At 45.3% G+C, this 20,351-nt stretch overlaps 1 protein-coding gene across 2 annotated transcripts in view; it reads right to left on the minus strand.

The window, feature by feature from the left end:
* Nucleotides 1–17,409, minus strand: part of DNAJC5 (DnaJ heat shock protein family (Hsp40) member C5) — a 36,431-nt gene extending 19,022 nt beyond the window's left edge. Inside the window, exon 1 of one of the 2 annotated variants that reach the window (XM_077252981.1) lies at nucleotides 17,275–17,409. The gene's annotated coding sequence lies outside the window, so the exon portion shown is untranslated. Of the gene's footprint in view, nucleotides 1–17,232 lie in introns of both variants that reach the window. The other variant, XM_077252982.1, reaches the window with a different exon arrangement.
* Between the last annotated feature and the right edge of the window lie 2,942 nt (nucleotides 17,410–20,351).

Genomic DNA, 20,351 nt, shown 5'->3' on the forward strand with positions numbered 1-20,351 from the left:
CTGTCAAATTTTGAAAAAGGCATAGAAAACCCCTTGACAGTAGTTACACAGCCATATATTGGGGGATCCCCCAATTAGCCAACAATACAATTAAAATAGCATCTATAGCAGGGGTCCTCAACCTTTCTTACCATGAGAGCCACATTCTGCTATGAAAGATGGTCGAGAGCCATATTGTAGTACAGTAGTGTCAGTGTACAGGTAACACACTGAGTCACCAGTGAAGTCTGTACGTGAAGTCCTACATCTTTGCTTTTCATCTTCATCCAGCACAGACAAACATTACTTCTTCCAGCCAGGACTGGTCTCTGCAGGAAATAACACAGTTATCTAGAGCTCCGCTTGCAGAACACATTACTTTTTTTTCCCCCAAATTCTAAACTACACCAGATGAAGAAAAAAAGGCCACAGTGTTGCTCTGCACAGTAACAGGACCGCCTCCCCCATTTAAAACACTATCCTCAAAAAATAAAATAAATACCTCACTGCAGTAATAATATCCCCCATCCTGGCCACCGTGTGTCTCATTCCTTGCTCCAGCGATATGTTCTCCCATCCTGCCTCCATGTGATATCCCATCCTGCCCCATCTGTCCCATGATCTTGCCCCACCTGTCCCATCTATCCCATGATCCTGCCTCATGACCCTGCCCCATGATCCTGCCCCATCTGTCTCCATCCTGCCCCATCTGCCTCCATCGTATCCATCCTGCCCCATGATTCTGCACCATGTCTCCATCCTGCCCCATGATGATGCCCCATCTGTCTCCATTCTGCCCCTTGTCTCCATTCTGCCCCTTGTCTCCATTCTGCCCCCCGTGTTTCCCATCCTGCACCCGTGTCTCTATTCTGCCCCGGGCAGGATGGAGACACATGGATGGAGACACATGGTCCATGTGTCTCCATCCTGCCAGTGAAACATATTGCTTTAAAAAAATAAATAAAAAAAACAAAAACAACTTTCTTCATACCTTGCTGCGCTCCTGCGGCGATGATGATCCCTCCAGACGTCTCAAGCGCGTACTTGCCGGAGAATGACAATAACTTCGCACGCCGGCGAAATGCGCGCTGACGTCAGCTGCCAGCCTCCGATTGGTTGGCGGCTTTAACTATTGCCCTGCGGGCCTGGGCCCTCACTGCAATAGAGTAACTGAACCTTACTGCATGGAGCAGAAGCCCGCCGCTGGGGCCCGATCAGCAGAAGAGACGGGGCCCGATGTGGGCCTCCTCTGCTGATCAGGCCCCATACGCCAGTCAGGGCAGTAATGCCCTGATGGCAGCCCTGGTGGCGGGGGTCACTGTGCTCTATTGAAGCCGCAGTAACCAAAGTTTTGCGAGATTTGTGAAGTCTCGCGAGACTTTGTGCGGCTTCAATAGAGCACAGTGACTACTGCGCAGGAGGGAACACAGTCAGTGATTGACACAGGAGGGGCGGCATATTACCATCAGCGGGGCGGGTATTACAGGTGTTGGTGGCTCCCTGGGGACTTAACACAGTCTTCTTTCCAGTGACCGTCGGCGAGCCACATTTCAGGAGCAGGCGAGCCACATGTGGCTCGCGAGATACAAGTTGGGGACCCCTGATCTATAGTGTTGAGAGGTCGGGATGCTGTGGCTGTAGTACGGACACTAAAATGCAGTTCTATTTCATATACAATTGTGCTAAAAAGTTTACATACCACGGAAGAAATTTTGCTACCATGGCATTTTTTTTTCAGAGAATATAATAATAATAATAATAATTTTAATTTATATAGCGCCAACATATTCCGCAGCACTTTACAATTAAGCGGGGACATGTACAGACAAATTCAATACAATTCAATACAAGTTAAGACAATTTAAACAGTGACATTAGGAGTGAGGTCCCTGCTCCCAAGCTTACAATCCACAAGGAAATGGGAACACAATAGGTGAAAAGTGCTTGTTATTTCAGGTCTGGCAATTATAATAAATAGGGATTTTCATATAAAGCTGCATGGCATGATCTGGTCATCAGCCCGTGTGTTTAAGTGCAATAGTCAAGTATCAAGTGCAGTTATCATGTGCATGGAGGGTGTGGAGACAGATGAATAGTAGGGTGCAGATTCAGAATAATATTTGGAAAAAGGGAGCAGGGCAAAGTTAGTTTACTGAGTAGTTGATGTGGTAGGCTTGTTTGAAGAGATGGGTTTTTAAAGCGCGCTTGAACAGGTCGGGGCTAGGTATCAGTCTGATCGTCTGGGGAAGTGTATTCCAGAGGGCTGGCACAGCACGAGAGAGTCTTGGAGACGGAGGTGCGAGGTTCGGATTACGGGGGATGTTAGCCTTAGGTCATTTGTAGAACGGAGGGCACGTGTAGGGCGATAGAGGTGAGAGAGGAGATATAAGGCGGTGCTGAACTGTGGAGAGCTTTGTGGGTGAGAGAGATGAGTTTATACTGGACTCTGTAGCGAATGGGTAGCCAGTGTAATGACTGGCACAAGATGGAGGCATCGGTGAAGCGGCTGGACAGAAATATGACCCTGGCTGCCGCATTCAAGATGGATTGGAGAGGAGAAAGTTTGGTAAGAGGGAGACCGATCAGAAGAGAGTTGCAGTAGTCCAGACGAGAATGAATAAGAGCGACAGTAAGAGTCTTAGCAGTTTCAAAGGTGAGAAAAGGTCGGATTCGGGAGATGTTTTTAAGATGCAGGTGACAAGAGCGAGTGAGTGATCGAATATAGGGAGTAAAGGAAAGTTCGGTGTCGAATATGACCCCAAGACAGCGGGCATGCTGCTTGGGAGTTATGGTTGAACCCTCCAGGGTAATTTCGATGTTGGGTAGAGTGAGGTTAGTAGAAGGGAGAAACACAAGAAGTTCCGTTTTGGAGAGATTTAGTTTCAGATAGAGGGAGGACATGATGTTAGAGACAGCAGACAGACAATCCTTGGTATTTTTAATTAGGGTAGGGGTGATGTCAGGGGAAGAAGTGTATAATTGGGTGTCATCAGCATAGAGATGATGCTGGAACCCAAATCTACTGATTGTTTGTCCAATAGGGGCCGTGTACAGTGAGAAGAGGAGGGGGCCTAGGACTGAGCCCTGCGGAACCCCGATAGTAAGGGGACGAGGAGAGGAAGAGGAGCCGGCAAAGGATACAGTGAAGGAGCGGTCAGAGAGGTAGGAGAACCAGGAGAGGGCTGTGTCCTTGAGGCATATGGAGTGGAGCATAGTGAGAAGGAGCTGGTGATCCACAGTGTCAAATTCGGCAGAGAGATCCAGGAGAATCAGCAGAGAGCAATGACCTTTGGATTTAGCGGTTATTAGATCATTAGAGACTTTAGTGAGGGCAGTTTCAGTGGAGTGTAAAGAGCGGAAACCAGATTGTAAGGGGTCGAGAAGAGAGTTATCCGAGAGATAGCGGATTAGACGGGAGTGGACCAAGCGTTCCAGGAGTTTAGAGATGAAGGAAAGGTTAGAGACAGGTCTGTAGTTAGCAGTGCAGTTCTGGTCCAGGGATGGCTTTTTAAGTAAAGGGGTTATGATGGCATGTTTAAATGAGGAGGGAAAGATACCTGAAGAAAGAGAGAGGTTAAAAATTTTAGTCAGGTGAGTGGGGACCACTGATGAGAGAGACTGCAGGAGATGTGAAGGAATGGGGTCACTGTTGCAGGTTGTAGGCCGAGCAGAAGCGAGGAGCTTGAAAACTTCTTCCTCTGAAACAGGCTCAAAGATGTCTAGTGAGCTTGAGGTGCGGCAGGGAAGGGGATCCAGGCACTGAGGAGATTGGGCTGAGATATCCTGGTGGATGTGGTTGGTTTTTTCTAGGAAATAAGTGGCCGGATCCTCACCACTGAGATTGGTGATGGGGCCTCTACTTTAGGTTTCAGGAGGGAGTTTAAAGGTTTCAAAAAGTCGTTTTGGGTTGTTGGATAGTAAGGTGATGAGGGTGGTGAAGTAGGATTGTTTGGCCAGATAAAGGGCAGAGTTATAGGTTTTGAGCATGAACTTATAGTGGATGAAGTCTTCTGCTAAGGCCGGGGACACACACAACGTATAAAAAAACCGGTCCGTTTTTCACGGACGAGAATCGCAAAAATGTTTCCAAAACAGTGATCCGTGTGCAGTGCGAGGATGCGATTTCCTCGCATCAAATGATCCTTTTGACATCCGTGTGACATCCGTATGCCGAGATTTTCTCGCAGGCTTGCAAAACCGACATTATGTGCTCAAATGTTCGTTAAAACAGATATACAGTATATATATATATATTATATATATATATATATATATATATATATATATATATATATATATATATATATATATATATATATATATAAAAAAAAAATGGAACAGCACAATGCTGACCAATGGTGGGTGCCTGGCCCCCTGGATAAAATGGTCCAAACATCTATCCAACATGTATACCAAGTAGCAAAAAAGAAGGCAGCACTCCAAAGATTTCAGGTGAAAAAAAGGTGAAGTTTTAATCGACCCACATCACTGCGCGACGTTTCGGCTCACTGAGCCTTTTTCAAGGGCTTGAAAATGTATGTATGTATGTATGTATGTATGTATGTATGTATGTATGTATGTATGTATGTATGTATGTATGTATGTATGTATGTATATATGTATATATATATATATATATATATATATATATATATATATATATATATATATATATATATATATATATATATATATATATATATATATGTCATTGAGGCACACATATATATATATATATATTCTGCATTTATATTTAATTCAGCGCGATATATGTGATAAGCCGGTAATTCAATTGCCGGCTTTTCATTTCTCCTTCCCAAACCCGACATGATATGAGACATGGTTTACATACAGTAAACCATCTCATATCCCCCTTTTTTTTTGCATATTCCACACTACTAATGTTAGTAGTGTGTATGTGCAAAATTTCGGCGCTGTAGCTATTAAATTTAAGGGTTAAATCGCGGAAAAAATTGGCGTGGGCTCCCGCGCAATTTTCTCCGCCAGAGCGGTAAAGCCAGTGACTGACGGCAGATATTAATAGCCAGGAGAGGGTCCATGGTTATTGGCCCCCCCGTGGCTAAAAACATCTGCCCCCAGCCACCCCAGAAAAGGCACATCTGGAAGATGCACCTATTCTGGCACTTGGCCACTCTCTTCCCACTCCCGTGTTACGGTGGGATATGGGGTAATGAAGGGTTAATGCCACCTTGCTATTGTAAGGTGACATTAAGCCAGATTAATAATGGAGAGGCGTCAATTATGACACCTATCCATTATTAATCCAATTGTATGAAAGGGTTAAAAAACACACACACACGATTAAAAAGTATTTTAATGAAATAAACACACACGTTGTTTTAGTATTTTATTGCTCTCTCAATCCATTTGCAGACCCTCGCTTGGCAAAATAATAAACCCACAATATACATACCTTCTGATGATCCGTCACGTCCCACGAGGTAATCCATCTGAAGGGGTTAAAATATTTTACAGGCAGGAGCCCTGCTAATGCAGCTGTGCTTGTGTCTGTCAATGACCTATAGTTACCTTCAGTCGCGGTGATGCGCCCTCTGCTGGATGTCCTCATGAACTGCAGCCTGGGAACTTTTTCCCACGCTCCAGGTCATATGAGGACAATTACAAATTTACAAATTATAAAGGGGATTTGTACAGACAATGATATGATATGAATGATAACACCAAAACTTTTTCTTCACTCATGGTTAGTGATTGGGTGAAGCCATTTATCGTCAAACTACTGAATTTTCTCTTTTTAAATCATAATGACAACCCAAAACACCAAATGACCCTGATCAAAAGTTCACATACCCTGGTGATTTTAGCCTGATAATATGCACAGAAGTTGACACAAATGGGTTTGAATGGAAAGGTAACATCCTCACCTGTGACCTGTTTGCTTGTAATCAGTGTGTGTGCATAAACTCTGAGTGAGTTTCTGGGATCCAGACAGACTCTTGCATCTTTCTTCCAGCCACTGATGTTTCTGGATTGTGAGTCATGGGGAAAGCAAAAGAATCATCAACGGATCTATGGGAAAAGGTAGTTGAACTGTATAAAACAGGAAAGGGATACAAAAAGATATCCAAGGAATTGATAATGCCAGTCAGCAGCGTTCAAACTGTGATTAATAAATGGAAAATCAGGGGCTCTGTAAAAACAAAACCACAGTCAGGTAGACCAACAAAAATGTCGTCCACAACTGCCAGGAAAATTGTTCGGGATGCAAAGAAAAACCCACAAACAACATCAACTGAAATACAGAGCTCTCTGAAAACTAGTGGTGTGGCTGTTTCAAGATGCACAATAAGTGACTGCTCAAATGCCACAAAGTATCTAGCTTACAACACGCAAAACAGCACAGAGACAGGCCTCAAAACTTCTGGAACAAGGTAATTTGGAGTGATGAGACCAAAATTGAACTTTTTGGCGGCAACTATAAATGTTACATTTGGAGAGAGGTCAACATGGCTTATGATGAAAGGAACACCATTCCAACTGTAAACCACTGAGGTGGATCGCTGATGTTTTGGGGATGTGTGAGCTACAAAGGCACAAAAAACTTGGTCAAAGTTGAAGGAAAGATGAATTCAGCACGTTATCTGCAAACACTGGAAGCAAATTTGCTCTCATCAGCCCGGAAGCTGCACATGTGACATACTTGGACGTTCCAACATGACAATGATCCAAAACACAAGGCCAAGTCGACCTGTCATTGGCTACAGCAGAACAAAGAAGGTTCTGGAGTGACCATCTCAGTCTCCTGACCTAAATATCATTGAGCCACTCTGGGGACATCTAGAGTGCGCAGTTCATGCTAGACTGCCCAGAAATTTACAGGAACTGGAGGTTTTTTGCCAAGAAGAGTGGGCAGCTTTATCATCTGAGAAAATAAAGAACCTCATCCACAACTACCACAAAAGACTTCAAGCTGTCATTGATGCTAGAGGGAGGAAATACATGGTATTAAGAAATGGGGTATGTGAACTTTTGATCAGGGTCATTTGGATGTTTTGGGTTGTTATAAGGATCTAAAAAGAGAAAACACAGTAGTTTGACAATAAATGGCTTCACCCAACCACTTACCATGAGTGGAGAAAAAGTTTTGGTGTCATCATTCATATTCTCTGAAAAAAGGCCAAGAAATCAAAAATTCTGCCGGGGTATGTAAACTTTTGAGCACAACTGTAGATTAATATGCCACCTAGATCTCTAAAAAGCCATATGATATTGTGATGGTTGCCATTAGTGGGTATCACCAGCTAGTCTTAGGGTGTATTTACACTAGTCAATTATTGGGAGAAAGTGTTCCTAGGCAGTGCATGGTACCTTCGGTTTCGCACAACAGTGACAGTCTATGCACACAGAACAATCCATTACCAATTAGGAAGATCTGGCTTTTACATTAAGGCTATGTGCACACGTTGCAGATTTCCTGCGGATCCGCAGCACTTTTTTTCCGCGCAGAAACGCTGCAGATCCGCAAGTGATTTACAGTACAATATAAATCAATGGGAAAAAAATGCTGTGCTAATGGTGCAGAAAAATCCACACGGAAAACACAGCGGATTAAAAGAAGGAGCATGTCAATTCTTTGTGCGGATCTGCAGCGTTTCTGCACCCATTCGATAATAGAAATCCGCAGGGGTAAAAACGCATGAAATCCGCACAGAATCTGCAGTAAATCCACAACAAAAATGCACAAAATCCACATAAAAAACGCACAGATTTTGACGTGCGTTTTCTGCCAAGAGATGCAGAATCCGCACAGAAAATTCCACAGGCAAATCCGCAACGTGTGCACATAGCCTAACACTGGTACCTTGCATAATAGGACAATGCATCACTATGACGTATTCTGCAGTAATCTCAGCAACTACAGGAGGCCATATCGAGGGAGTTATGACTATCTGTAAGATCACACCAAAATCCCTTTCCCAAATGGGGTTATCTATGATCAGGGTGGATAAAAATCAATGTTTTTTTAAAAAAATCAAAAAAATCGGATTTTTTTGATTTAAATCGGATTTTTTTGATTTAAATCGGATTTTTTTCAATAAACTGCTTTTTGAGGAAAATATTTTACCATCCAAAGGTTCTTCCATCATAAGATAAAGCTGAGTTGTTTAACTCAGTAGAATAAAGGCTGTATATGTGTAACATTCACAATGCCATGCTCTTCCAGAGGTTTCTGTAGGATGCTGACTATCCAACAAGTTTGGGCATGTCAACTGAATGGAAAAAGAAACTAAACCAAAAGTGAAACCAAGCTAGAAGTGTGGAATTAAAGGGGCAGTATGAACAAAATGTGGAGGCTATTAATAGTTTATACAATTAAGACATGCTGCTTTTAAACACCTACCTATTGCCATATAGTAAAACAAAAAAGATTTTTACTTACTTTGGGGTCCCCCCCTCACCCTGGCGTTAGATCGTTGCCCCTAGTTTCGTCCGTGTAACTATGGGCGCACATGCGCACTGCTCTCACTTCTCATTTTAATCGTGATTTATATAAAAAAAAACCTTTTGATTTAAATCAGTGATTTAAATCATGATTAAAATCATGATTTAAATCCATCCGATTTAAATAGAAAAAAATCTTTTGATTTAAATCGTGATTTAAATCATGATTTAAATCGGCGTGATTTAAATCAATCCACCCTGTCTATGATACAGTCCAAAAGATCAATAATTAAGTCAGTATATGCTCAAGAATATACAGTGCTTAGTTTGGTCAATACAGAACAAATCTCTCTAAAATTAGGAGCTAATGACATCATCAATCTCACAAGAAGTCTGTGCATCTCTAAATGATGTCACTTCCTGTAAGGTGGCCTCCAAAGAGCCATTCATATAAGCAATGTTAGGGAGTAGATCTTCCCGTACTAAATGGTCTTCCGATGACAACGTAGTTCAGCAGCGCTGAATGTCTAGAGGATCGGATAACAATTCCTTATTACAACACAGTGTGAGGCGCAGTTAATTAAATCTTCAGCACAAATACACTGATATATGTGAATCTCACCAACTCTGACACTTACATGAGTGCAAAGTACTCATCTAAGCGTTTCTGACGCATGCATACATGTGTCTTGATTTCATATCTTTTACATTGTGGATGCAGGTTCATGCGTTTGCTTACACATGCGTCTTTTCGCGGTGTGCGGCGGGGCACTGCTAACACACCATGTTGCAATTTTTGAGGCGGCAAATTTCCGTCAAATAAGCACAGGCATGCGCATGCAGATGAGTGCATTAAAAACGCATTACTGCCTATGGGAACGCATGTATTTGCTTATGCATTTGTTCGCTGCGCTTGTGTACTTCAGACTGTGCATGTCCAGAAACTGATTTAGACACGCCCATTGAGACACGTCCTCCCGGAAATATCAAATGCATGTGCATAAAAAGCACAAGCGCAGGCAAAAACGCATACAAATGCATGCAAACGCAGCGGTTCTTTTTGCCATCATGCGTAAGCTGATGAAGATAAAAAACTCTGCGTTAGCATGCGTTTGCGGACAAGATACTCAACTGCAAATGTGAAACTAGCCTTACATCACAACATAGTGCAAGTGAATGGGGTCGCAAGGTATTGTGACAATAAAAGTCATAAAAAGTAGGAACAAGTGGAATTTTTACCAACTTACCAACTTGTTTGTTGAGGCAACCTCTGAGTCGCATGCACTAAGCTGAGATGCCGCAGTTGCATACAGCGATCTTTCGCAGCACAAATTGTGTCATTGACAAAGCAGATGTGTAGCCTCTGCTTTAAGTCATGTTCAGATGGCCGTATTGAAAAACAGGACAGTCACGACAACAAATTGCGGACGCAAAACTGCATAATTGCATGCATTATTCTGGTCAGTAAAATGGACCAAAGCAGTGCCATGTGCACTGGCAATAATGGATCCATATAGGTCCGTGGTGCACATACACCAATTACGGTATATGTTTGCCTGAATGAGCCCTTAAAAGTCAACTGCAAAATCAAAACTTGACGTTCAAAGCCATCCTATCCAGTATGACATTCAGGACAGAGATTCACATCCCCACTCTTAGTATCATTGAAAGTCCTACTGGTAAGTGATCAGTGAATTATTCCCTATACCATTGATAAGGTATAACTTTTTTTTTTTGGAGGGGAGGTAATAACGAACACTGAAGATTTGTGGCCGAAATTTCTAAATTAGGATGGCAGAAATCCATGTACCTGCTGCATGCACACACCCCTTCACGTTAGGATAGGAATTTTGAATTACAGAAATGTCTGTGACAAGTCTGCCACATATGAAAATCCCCTACATGTCACCTTTATCACTCAGTACTAGCCATAATCGTAAGAATTTAAAGTTATACACATATATATATAACTAATAGCAGCACACTGTGCAGGACAGACTGCTGGAAACGGAAGGACAGATGGTTCCCTTAGGTGACATTGAAGATGGAGATTAGCAAAGTGGTAAGTACATCAGTCTGTGTAGGTGTAGGGTGCGTGTTTTTGTGTAATACATACTAAACACATGCATTGGGTAAACACTATATCCACTGTGTGTTAGTCTTGTCTATGTATGTGCATATATATGTGTCTATGTGAACAGTGTGTGTCTGTATATAGACACAGCATATATGTACATACACACACTGTATATACAATGTGTCAGTCTATATGTTTATATATACACGTCTGTGTGTGATATACATATTTTGCGAGCACGTGCATGCAGTATAAAGTGTGTACATATATATTTATATATAGTATGTGTGTTGCACGCAGTATATGGTGTGTGCGTGTGTGTATGTACGTACAGTAGATAGATATATATATATATATATATAATGCTAGGAGCCTTTCTAGACTGTGCAAGCGTGACGCGCCTGCACAATCTGGACCCCACAGAGTTATGCATCCGGCACAATAACTTACCTATCCGGCAGTAGCGTAGCTACCGGAGGGGCAGATGGGGCCATTGACCTGGGCCCGGTGTTCAGAGGGGGCCCACCCGGAGCTATGCTACTGTAACTGTATTGGCGTGCACAGCGCGCCGATTCAGTTACATTCTATGGCAGAGCAAGGAGAATCAATCTCCCTGCTCTGCCGCCCGGCCACTATGGGCCCCTGAGCAAGTGTGTGTGTGTGTGTGTGGGGGGGGGGGGGGGGGCGGTGCCAGCAGTGGGCACCCCACCTATCATCGCAGGGTCAGCTGTATCAGCACGCTCCTTCTCCCATCATCCCTGTAAGCGTCTGACGTCACCGACACTGCCAGGGGGCGCGATGACGTCACTGCCCGGCGCCAGCGGTCCGGAAGTCAGCAAGAGCAGGAACCAGGAAGAAGAGAGGTGAGTATTTATTAATTGTTTTTCTTTATGGGGGCTGCCTTATACTACAGGGTCTGCCTGTGGGAGGGGATGCCTTATACTACAGAGTCTGCCTGTGGGGGGTGGGGGTGCTGCCTTATACTACAGAGTCTGCAGGATGAGAGCACCAAATCAAAGGATGGGGGTGCAGAATTGGAGTAGCACATACTAGGATGGGGGCAGCACATACCAGAATGGGGGCGCAGGATGAGAGCAGCACATGCAAGCATGGGGGTGCAGGATGGGAGCAGCACATGACAGGATTGGGGCCCAGGATGGGAGCACATGACAGGATTGGGGCGCAGGATGGGAGCACGACAAGATGAGGGCACAGGAAGAGTAGCACATGACAAGATGGAGGCGCACAAAACAGGATGAGGGCGCAGGATGGGGGCCGCACATGACAGGAAGGGGGCGCAGGATGGGAGCAGCATATGACAGGATGGGGCGCAAGATGGTAGCAGCACATGACAAGATTAGGGTGCAGGATGGAAGCAACACATACAGGATGGAGACCATATACCAATATAAATGCTTGCCACCCAGGCTTAGAATGGGTTCAATAGCATATATATATATACAGTACAGATCAAAAGTTTGGGCACAACTTATCATTTAAAGATTTTTCTGTATTTTCATGACTATGAAAATTGTAAATTCACACTGAAGGCATCAAAACTATGAATTAACACATGTGGAATTATATACTTAACAAAAAAGTGTGAAACAACTGAAAATATGTCTTATATTCTAGGTTCTTCAAAGTAGCCACCTTTTGCTTTGATGACTGCTTTGCACACTCTTGGCATTCTCTTGATGAGCTTCAAGAGGTAGTCACCGGAAATGGTCTTCCAACAATCTTGAAGGAGTTCCAAGAGATGCTTAGCACTTGTTGGTCCAGCTCACCCCAAACCATCTCGACTGGGTTCAGGTCTGGTGACTGTGGAGGCCAGGTCATCTGGCGTAGCACCCCATCACTCTCCTTCTTGGTCAAATAGCCCTTACACAGCCTGGAGGTGTGTTTGGGGTCATTGTCCTGTTGAAAAATAAATGATGGTCCAACTAAACGCAAACCGGATGGAATATCATGCCGCTGCAATATGCTGTAGTAGCCATGCTGGTTCAGTATGCCTTCAATTTTGAATAAATCCCCAACAGTGTCACCAGCAAAGCACCATCACACCTCCTCCTCCATGCTTCACGGTGGGAACCAGGCATGAAGAGTCCATCCGTTCACCTTTTCTGCATCGCAAAAAGACACTGTGGTTGGAACCAAAGATCTCAAATTTGCACTCATCAGACCAAAGCACAGATTTCCACTGGTCTAATGTGCATTCCTTGTGTTCTTTAGCCCAAACAAGTCCTTATGTTCTTTAGCCCAAACAAGTCTCTTCTGCTTGTTGCCTGTCCTTAGCAGTGGTTTCCTAGCAGCTATTTTACCATGAAGGCCTGCTGCACAAAGTCTCCTCTTAAAGGGACTCTGTCACCCCCTCCAGCCGTTATAAACTAAAAGAGCCACCTTGTGCAGCAGTAATGCTGCATTCTGACAAGGTGGCTCTTTTAGATTGTGGTGCAGTTATAGCCAAAATAAAGTGTTTTATAATTTCGCCAAAATACCTCTCTTTAGCCCTGGAGGCAGGTCTTAACCCCCCTGCTGCAACCGCCACACTTCAGTCACTCAAATCTTCTTCGGCGCCGGGCGCCGCCCCCTCCGCACTGTTTTCCACTCAAATCCGGCGCCTGCGCTGTTTAGTACTGGCTGGGGCAGGCGCAGTGAGCTCTGGCCGTCTGACCTCACATGCAGTCTTGCAGACTGCGCCTGTGCGGCCACCCAGCTTGTGAATCCCAGCCCAGCCCCGCACTGTGCATAATGCATAACACACTGCGGGGCTGGGATTCACAAGCTGGGTGGCCGCACAGGCGCAGTCTGCAAGACTGCATGTGAGGTCAGACGGCCAGAGCTCACTGCGCCTGCCCCAGCCAGTACTAAACAGCTCAGGCGCCGGATTTGAGTGGAAAACAGCGCGGAGGGGGCGGCGCCCGGCGCCGAAGAAGATTTGAGTGACTGAAGTGTGGCGGTTGCAGCAGGGGGGTTAAGACCTGCCTCCAGGGCTAAAGAGAGGTATTTTGGCGAAATTATAAAACGCTTTATTTAGGCTATAACTGCACCACAAACTAAAAGAGCCACCTTGTCAGAATGCAGCATTACTGCTGCACAAGGTGGCTCTTTTAGTTTATAACGGCTGGAGGGGGTGACAGAGTCCCTTTAACAGTTGTTGTAGAGATGTGTCTGCTGCTAGAACTCTGTGTGGCATTGACCTGGTCTCTAATCTGAGCTGCTGTTAACCTGCGATTTCTGAGGCTGGTGACTCGGATAAACTTATCCTCAGAAGCAGAGGTGACTCTTGGTCTTCCTTTCCTCATGTGAGCCAGTTTCTTTGTAGCTCTTGATGGTTTTTGCCACTGCACTTGGGGACACTTTCAAAGTTTTCCCAATTTTTCGGACTGACTGACCTTCATTTCTTAAAGTAATGATGGCCACTCGTTTTTCTTTACTTAGCTGCTTTTTTCTTGACATAATACAAATTCTAACAGTCTGTTCAGTAGGACTATCAGCTGTGTATCTAACAGACTTCTGCACAACACAACTGATGGTCCCAACCCCATTTGTAAGGCAAGAAATCCCACTTATTAAACCTGACATGGCACACCTGTGAAGTGAAAACCATTTCAGGTGACTACCTCTTGAAGCTCATCAAGAGAATGCCAGAAGTGTACAAAGCAGTCATCAAAGCAAAAGGTGGCTACTTTGAAGAACCTAGAATGTAAGACATATTTTCAGTTGTTTCACACTTTTTTGTTAAGTATATAATTCCACGTGTTAATTCATAGTTTTAATGCCTTCAGTGTGAATTTACAATTTTCAAAGTCATGAAAATACAGAAAAATCTTTAAATGAGAAGGTGTGTCCAAACTTACTTTTGGTCTGTACTGTATATATATATTTTTTTTGAGTATATGAGCATACATGTGTTGTATGCAGTACATGGTGTGTACATACATATTTATATATAGTGTAAGCATATGAGTATACGTGTGTTGTATGCAGTATATGGTGTTTATATATATTTATATATAGTGAGAGTATACGCGTGTTGTATGCATTATATGGTGTGTACATATATATTTATATATAGTGAGAGTATGAGTGTGTGTTGTATGCAGTATATGGTGTGTACCTATATATTTATAGTGTGAAGATATGAGTATCCGTGTGTTGTATGCAGTATATGGTGTGTTCCTATATATCTATAATATAACGCTGGGAGCGTCACTCTGTCCGAAGCCTTTATAAACTGCGCAAGCGCCGGCGCAGTCTGGACCCCACAGAGTGACGCTCCCAGGAGGAGATCGCGGTATGCGTAAGCAGTGAACGCACACCGCTATCTCCAACGGAGAAGCAGGGACGAGCCAGGAGGGTGAGTATGTGATATTTACCTCTCCCCGTTCCAGTGATGCGCGCTGCTCCATCCTCCGCCTGCGACTGTTCAGTCAGAGGGCGGCGCGCATTAACGCGTCATCGCGCCCTCTGAACTGAACGGTTCAGAGGGCGCGATGACGCGCTTAATGCGCGCCGCCCTCTGACTGAACAGGCAGAGGACCCGGAAGATGGAGCAGCGCGTAGCAGTGGAACGTTGGACAGGTAAATATAGCAAGTGCCGGGGGCCTGAGCTAGCGGCGACTCCGGCACCTGACCACCCCAGCGCGCCGGTGTCCCCACCTGCTCAGGCCGCCAGCACTCGGCGCCCAGCATAGCCACGCACAGCCGCCCGCACTCACCAGAGCCACGCGCAGCCGCCCGCACTCACCAGAGCCACGCGCAGCCGCCCGCACTCACCACCGCCACGCACAGCCGCCCGCACTCTGCACAGCCGCCCGCACTCTGCACAGCCGCCCGCACTCTGCACAGCCGCCCGCACTCTGCACAGCCGCCCGCACTCTGCACAGCCGCCCGCACTCTGCACAGCCGCCCGCACTCTGCACAGCCGCCCGCACTCTGCACAGCCGCCCGCACTCTGCACAGCCGCCCGCACTCTGCACAGCCGCCCGCACTCTGCACAGCCGCCCGCACTCTGCACAGCCGCCCGCACTCTGCACAGCCGCCCGCACTCTGCACAGCCGCCCGCACTCTGCACAGCCGCCCGCACTCTGCGCACAGGATGGGAGCAGCACATGATAGGATGGGGGCTACGGATGGAACAGCACATGACAGGATGGGGACACAGGATGGAGCACCACATGACAGGATGGGGGCGCAGGATGGGAGCACATGACAGGATGGGGACGCAGGATGGGAGCACATGACAGGATGGGGATGCAGGATAGAGCAGCACATGACAGGATGGGGGCGCAGGATGGAGCAGCACATGACAGGATGGGAGAGCAAGATGGGAGCAGCACATACCAGGATGGAGACCATATACCAATATAAATGCTCGCCACCCGGGCGTAGAACGGGTTCAATAGCTAGTTTATATATAGTGTGAATATATGAGTATACGTGTGTTGTATGCAGTATATGGTGTGTGTGTGTATATATATATATATATATATATATATATATATATATATATATATATATATATATATATATATATATATATATTTTCTCCGGTCCTCCCAAGACCTCCTTCTCTCCTCCACGCTTATTCGCTCCTCACCCAATCGCCTCCAAGACTTCTCCCGAATATCCCCCATCCTCTGGAATTCTGTGCCCCAACACGTCCGATTATCCACCACATTTGGATCCTTCAAAAGAAACCCGAAAACCCACGTCTTCAAAGAAGCTTACAGCCTGTAATGACCACATGGCCACCTCAACACCATCGGAGCTACAGCAACCCTCGACCTACTGTCTCCTTCCCCATAATCCTATAGAATGTAAGCCTGCAAGGGCAGGGTCCTATTCCTTCTGTTCCAGGTCTGTCATTGTTAGTTTTGTTTACTGTAAGTGATATTTGCATTTTGATGTAACCCCTCATGTACAGCACCATGGAATTAATGGTGCTATATAAATAAATAATATATAAGTGTGAATATATGAGTATACGTGTGTAGTATGCAGTATATGGTGTGTACGTATATATTTATATATAGTGTGAGTATATGGTCATACATGTGTTGTATGCAGTATATGGTGTGTACATATGTATAGAGTATGTATAGAGTATATGAGTATACGTGTGATGTATGCAGTATATATATATATATATAGTGTGAGTATATGGTCATACGTGTGTAGTATGCAGTATATGGTGTGCACATATATATTTATATATATAGTGTAAGTATATGAGTATACGTGTGTTGTGTGCAGTATATGGTGTACCTATATATTTATGTATAGAGTATGAGTATACGTGTGATGTATGCAGTATATATATATATAGTGTGAGTATATGGTCATACGTGTGTTGTATGCAGTATATGGTGTGTACATATGTATTTATGTATATTTGTATACGTGTGATGTGTATATATATATATATATATATATATATATATATATATATATATATATAGTGTGAGTATATTACACCTCCTCTCAGGCGGATGCACCGTGCACACATAATGCAGAATCCAGGGCAGATGTCACATCTTCCATATGACCCCCCACTATATACACAGAGGACGCCGGTTGCCGGCTCTGCACCTATACACATATGCTGATGACTGACTACAGCCGGGGATATAGACGCTGATGTAAATCAATGGAGATTATGGATGATGCCTATATTTAGCCGCCCCACCCCCTCCTCATCTTCCTTCACCACCCAGCAGCCTGTCTGCCACTCCCCGATAGTCTTTTACCCGCAGGACGCTGCTCCCCGCTTCCTTCCCCGGTTCTCTCACCTCTCCCCGGTGCCGCTCGGTTCGGCTCGATCACGTCTCGTCAGTCAGACGCAGAGGGGGCGGTGCGTGCGCGATCCCGACCGTGACGTCACATAGGACCGCAGAATGCGCGTACCCGGAAGTGAGGGAACCTGGCGACGCGCACTTGTGTTTCCCGGGGCGGGAAAATCTGTGAGAGGAAGGTGTTAGTTAGTGCAGCAGTAGTACGGTAGCACCGATGACTGAAGGGGAGGAGGCAGAAACTGAGGACCAGGAACTGGGAAAGAGGTCTGAGTGTTGGGAATAGGGTGAGAAAGGCAAAGATGAAGCAGGGTAGCTAATGCGGAGAAAGGTGGGGTTATGTACACGAGGCGAGTTTCGCATGAGGTAAATTTGGGGCAATGGGCAAAGTAACTGAAGGGGAGAGTCATAATGGGGACAGTAAGGTGAAAATGAGACATGGGGAAGAGTCGGACGAGGAGCGCAATGTAAGGCTCGGACTGGCCATCCGCTGAATAGAAAGGTGGCCTGTCATGCCAGTCCAAGCGCTGCGATCCTCGACCAAGTTATAGGGCCATCTGACTCGTCCGTTATACTGAAGTTGGAACGCAATGTCTAATTTTAGGGTTGGCACACTAGGTTTTTTCCAGCATTTTCTCAGTGACTCCTAATGAAAAATGCTCCAAACTAGGCCTTGTCCAATCATAAGCCTGCAAAAAAATGCTTCAGGATAAAAAAAACAAGTCTCCAAAGAAGGAGAGTAAGGTTATGTGCATACGTTGCGGATTCCATTGTGGATTTCTCCACGCGGATTCTGCAGAATCTGCAGGTAAAACGCCCTGCGTTTTACCTTCGGATTTTGCCTGTGTTTTTACACCTGCGGATTCCTATTATGGAATAGGTGTAAAACGCTGCAGAATCCGCACAAAGAATTGACATGCTGCTGAAAATAAACCACTGCGTTTCTGCGCAGAATTTTCCACAGCATGTGCACTGCGGATTTGGTTTCCCATAGGTTTACATGGTACTGTACACCGCATGGAAAACTGCGGATCCGCTGGGCCAAATCTGTAACGTGTACACATACCCTTAGGCTGCTCAAGCAGTTTCCACTAGAAATTTTGTACTTTTTGATCGCTTTCATGATGAGCACGCTGACTAAAAATAAGACCATCTGAAAATGGCTTCTGAAGGAAATGTTAGCTACATGAGAGAAGTTTAGGGAGTTTTCTGATGCTCACCTGAGCTTGCACAATGTACAGATATGGTGCACTGTCCTATGTATTAGAACCCTTTTCAGGTAATGGGGCTGATACTTGAGGGAAGGGTCTAAGGTAGTGATGGGCAGTCCGGCTCTTTTTGTTGATCCGGCTCTCATGGCTCCGCTCACCAAAAAGAGCCGGCTCTTTCGGCTCACAAAACGGATCTTTTTGGATCCTAAATGGATCCCTATTGAATAGCTGTTCAGGCGTCCAAAACTCCGCCCACCTACCGCAGAAACTCTGCCCACTTCTTAAAGCCAATTAAATTGAAGAGTGGGTGGGGTTTTGCTCAGGGCTTTACGCCTCCCGAAAGCCGGGATTTTACGCCCAGTGAGAGCCATTCAGGAATTTTAGTGACTCTCACTGGCGTGCCGGCTCCCATAGTTCACAGCAGGGAGCCGGCTCTTTGTGTCGGCTCGTTCGCGAACGACACATCACTAGTCTAAGGGTGTCATGTCGGACGCTGTTCACACTAAGGCGTCCGACAGACAGCGGTAATTCCGCTTTTGTCCACTATGCGCTCAGTGGCGTCGGCTAGATTTTATCTAGCTGGAACGGGGTTAATCTGGCTGGTGCTCGGATTGGAAGCTGGGTCACGCCCACTGCCTTTAAATAGTTCTTCTGAACATTGGGCGTTGCCGATTATAGCTTCTGTCTAGTGCTTGGTTATCTCGGTCTGGAGTGGTGATCTAGGAGGAGTATCGTATCTGGTGGTGTATTTCCTTTTGTCATATTTACTCCTTCCTATATTTGTATTTGTTTTGACCTTTGCACTTATAGTGTATTCCTGTGTAACTGCGGCGTGGTGTATATTTTCTGTTATCCTTGTCTGTGCTTACTCTGGGTATTGGTGTGTTGTCTCTTCACTGGGTGGTGGTTTCAGCCTAGGGTTGAAACAGGAGATAGGGTGGAGGCCCAGACATGCACACCATGAGTGTAAACTCTGGGAGAGGGTCAGTCAGGGTTTCCCAGAGTTGAGGGAAATCGCAGGGGCCTGGGTTTTTAGCTCTTGCCTACCTAGGCCTCCCGTGACAAAGGGTATGTGCACACGTTGCGGATCCGCAGCGTTTTTTGCGGTGCAGAAACGCAAGTGATTTACAGTACAATGTAAATCAATGGTAAAAAAAAATGCTGTGCTAATGGTGCGGAAAATTCCGTGCAGAAGCGCTACAGATTAAAAGAAGTAGCATGTCACTTTTTTGCGGATCTGCAGTGTTTTTGTACCCATTCCATTATAGAAATCCGCAGGGGTAAAAAACACAGCAAATCCGCATAAAAAAAAGCGTCAAATCCGCACCTGCGTTTTCTGATAAGAGATGCAGACTCCACACCAAAAATTCCTAAGCCTAATCCGCAATGTGTGCGCATAGCCTTAGGCTACGTTCACACGATCCGTTTTTTGCTGCGGATCCGTAGCGGAATTGCAGCTACGGATCCGCAGCCGTTTTCCATGCAGGGTACAGTACAATGTTACCCTATGGAAAACAAAACCCGCTGTGCCGACGATCCTTTTTTTCGCTGGAAAATCCGCGCGGATTTGCCAACGGAAAAAAGAAGTACCATGTCAATTCTTTCAGCGGATTCCGCTGCGGGTTTCCAACAGCACCAATAGGAAACTGCAGTTGGAAACCCGCAGTGGAATCCGCAGAAGAAAAAGGACACAAATCCGCCGAGAGAAGCACCGCCGTTTTCCACTGCGGATTTCCCCGAAAAAGGACCGGAAAAATCCGCAGTGAAAAACGGATCGTGTGAACGTAGCCTAACAGTGGTGAAGGTGAGTAAACTCCACCTCAATGCAGACGTATTTGGCTGCAGCAAATTGGCGCTTGCGCTGTA

This window comes from Ranitomeya variabilis, chromosome 4 (genome assembly GCF_051348905.1).
Source record: "Ranitomeya variabilis isolate aRanVar5 chromosome 4, aRanVar5.hap1, whole genome shotgun sequence".
Taxonomy (NCBI): domain Eukaryota; kingdom Metazoa; phylum Chordata; class Amphibia; order Anura; family Dendrobatidae; genus Ranitomeya; species Ranitomeya variabilis.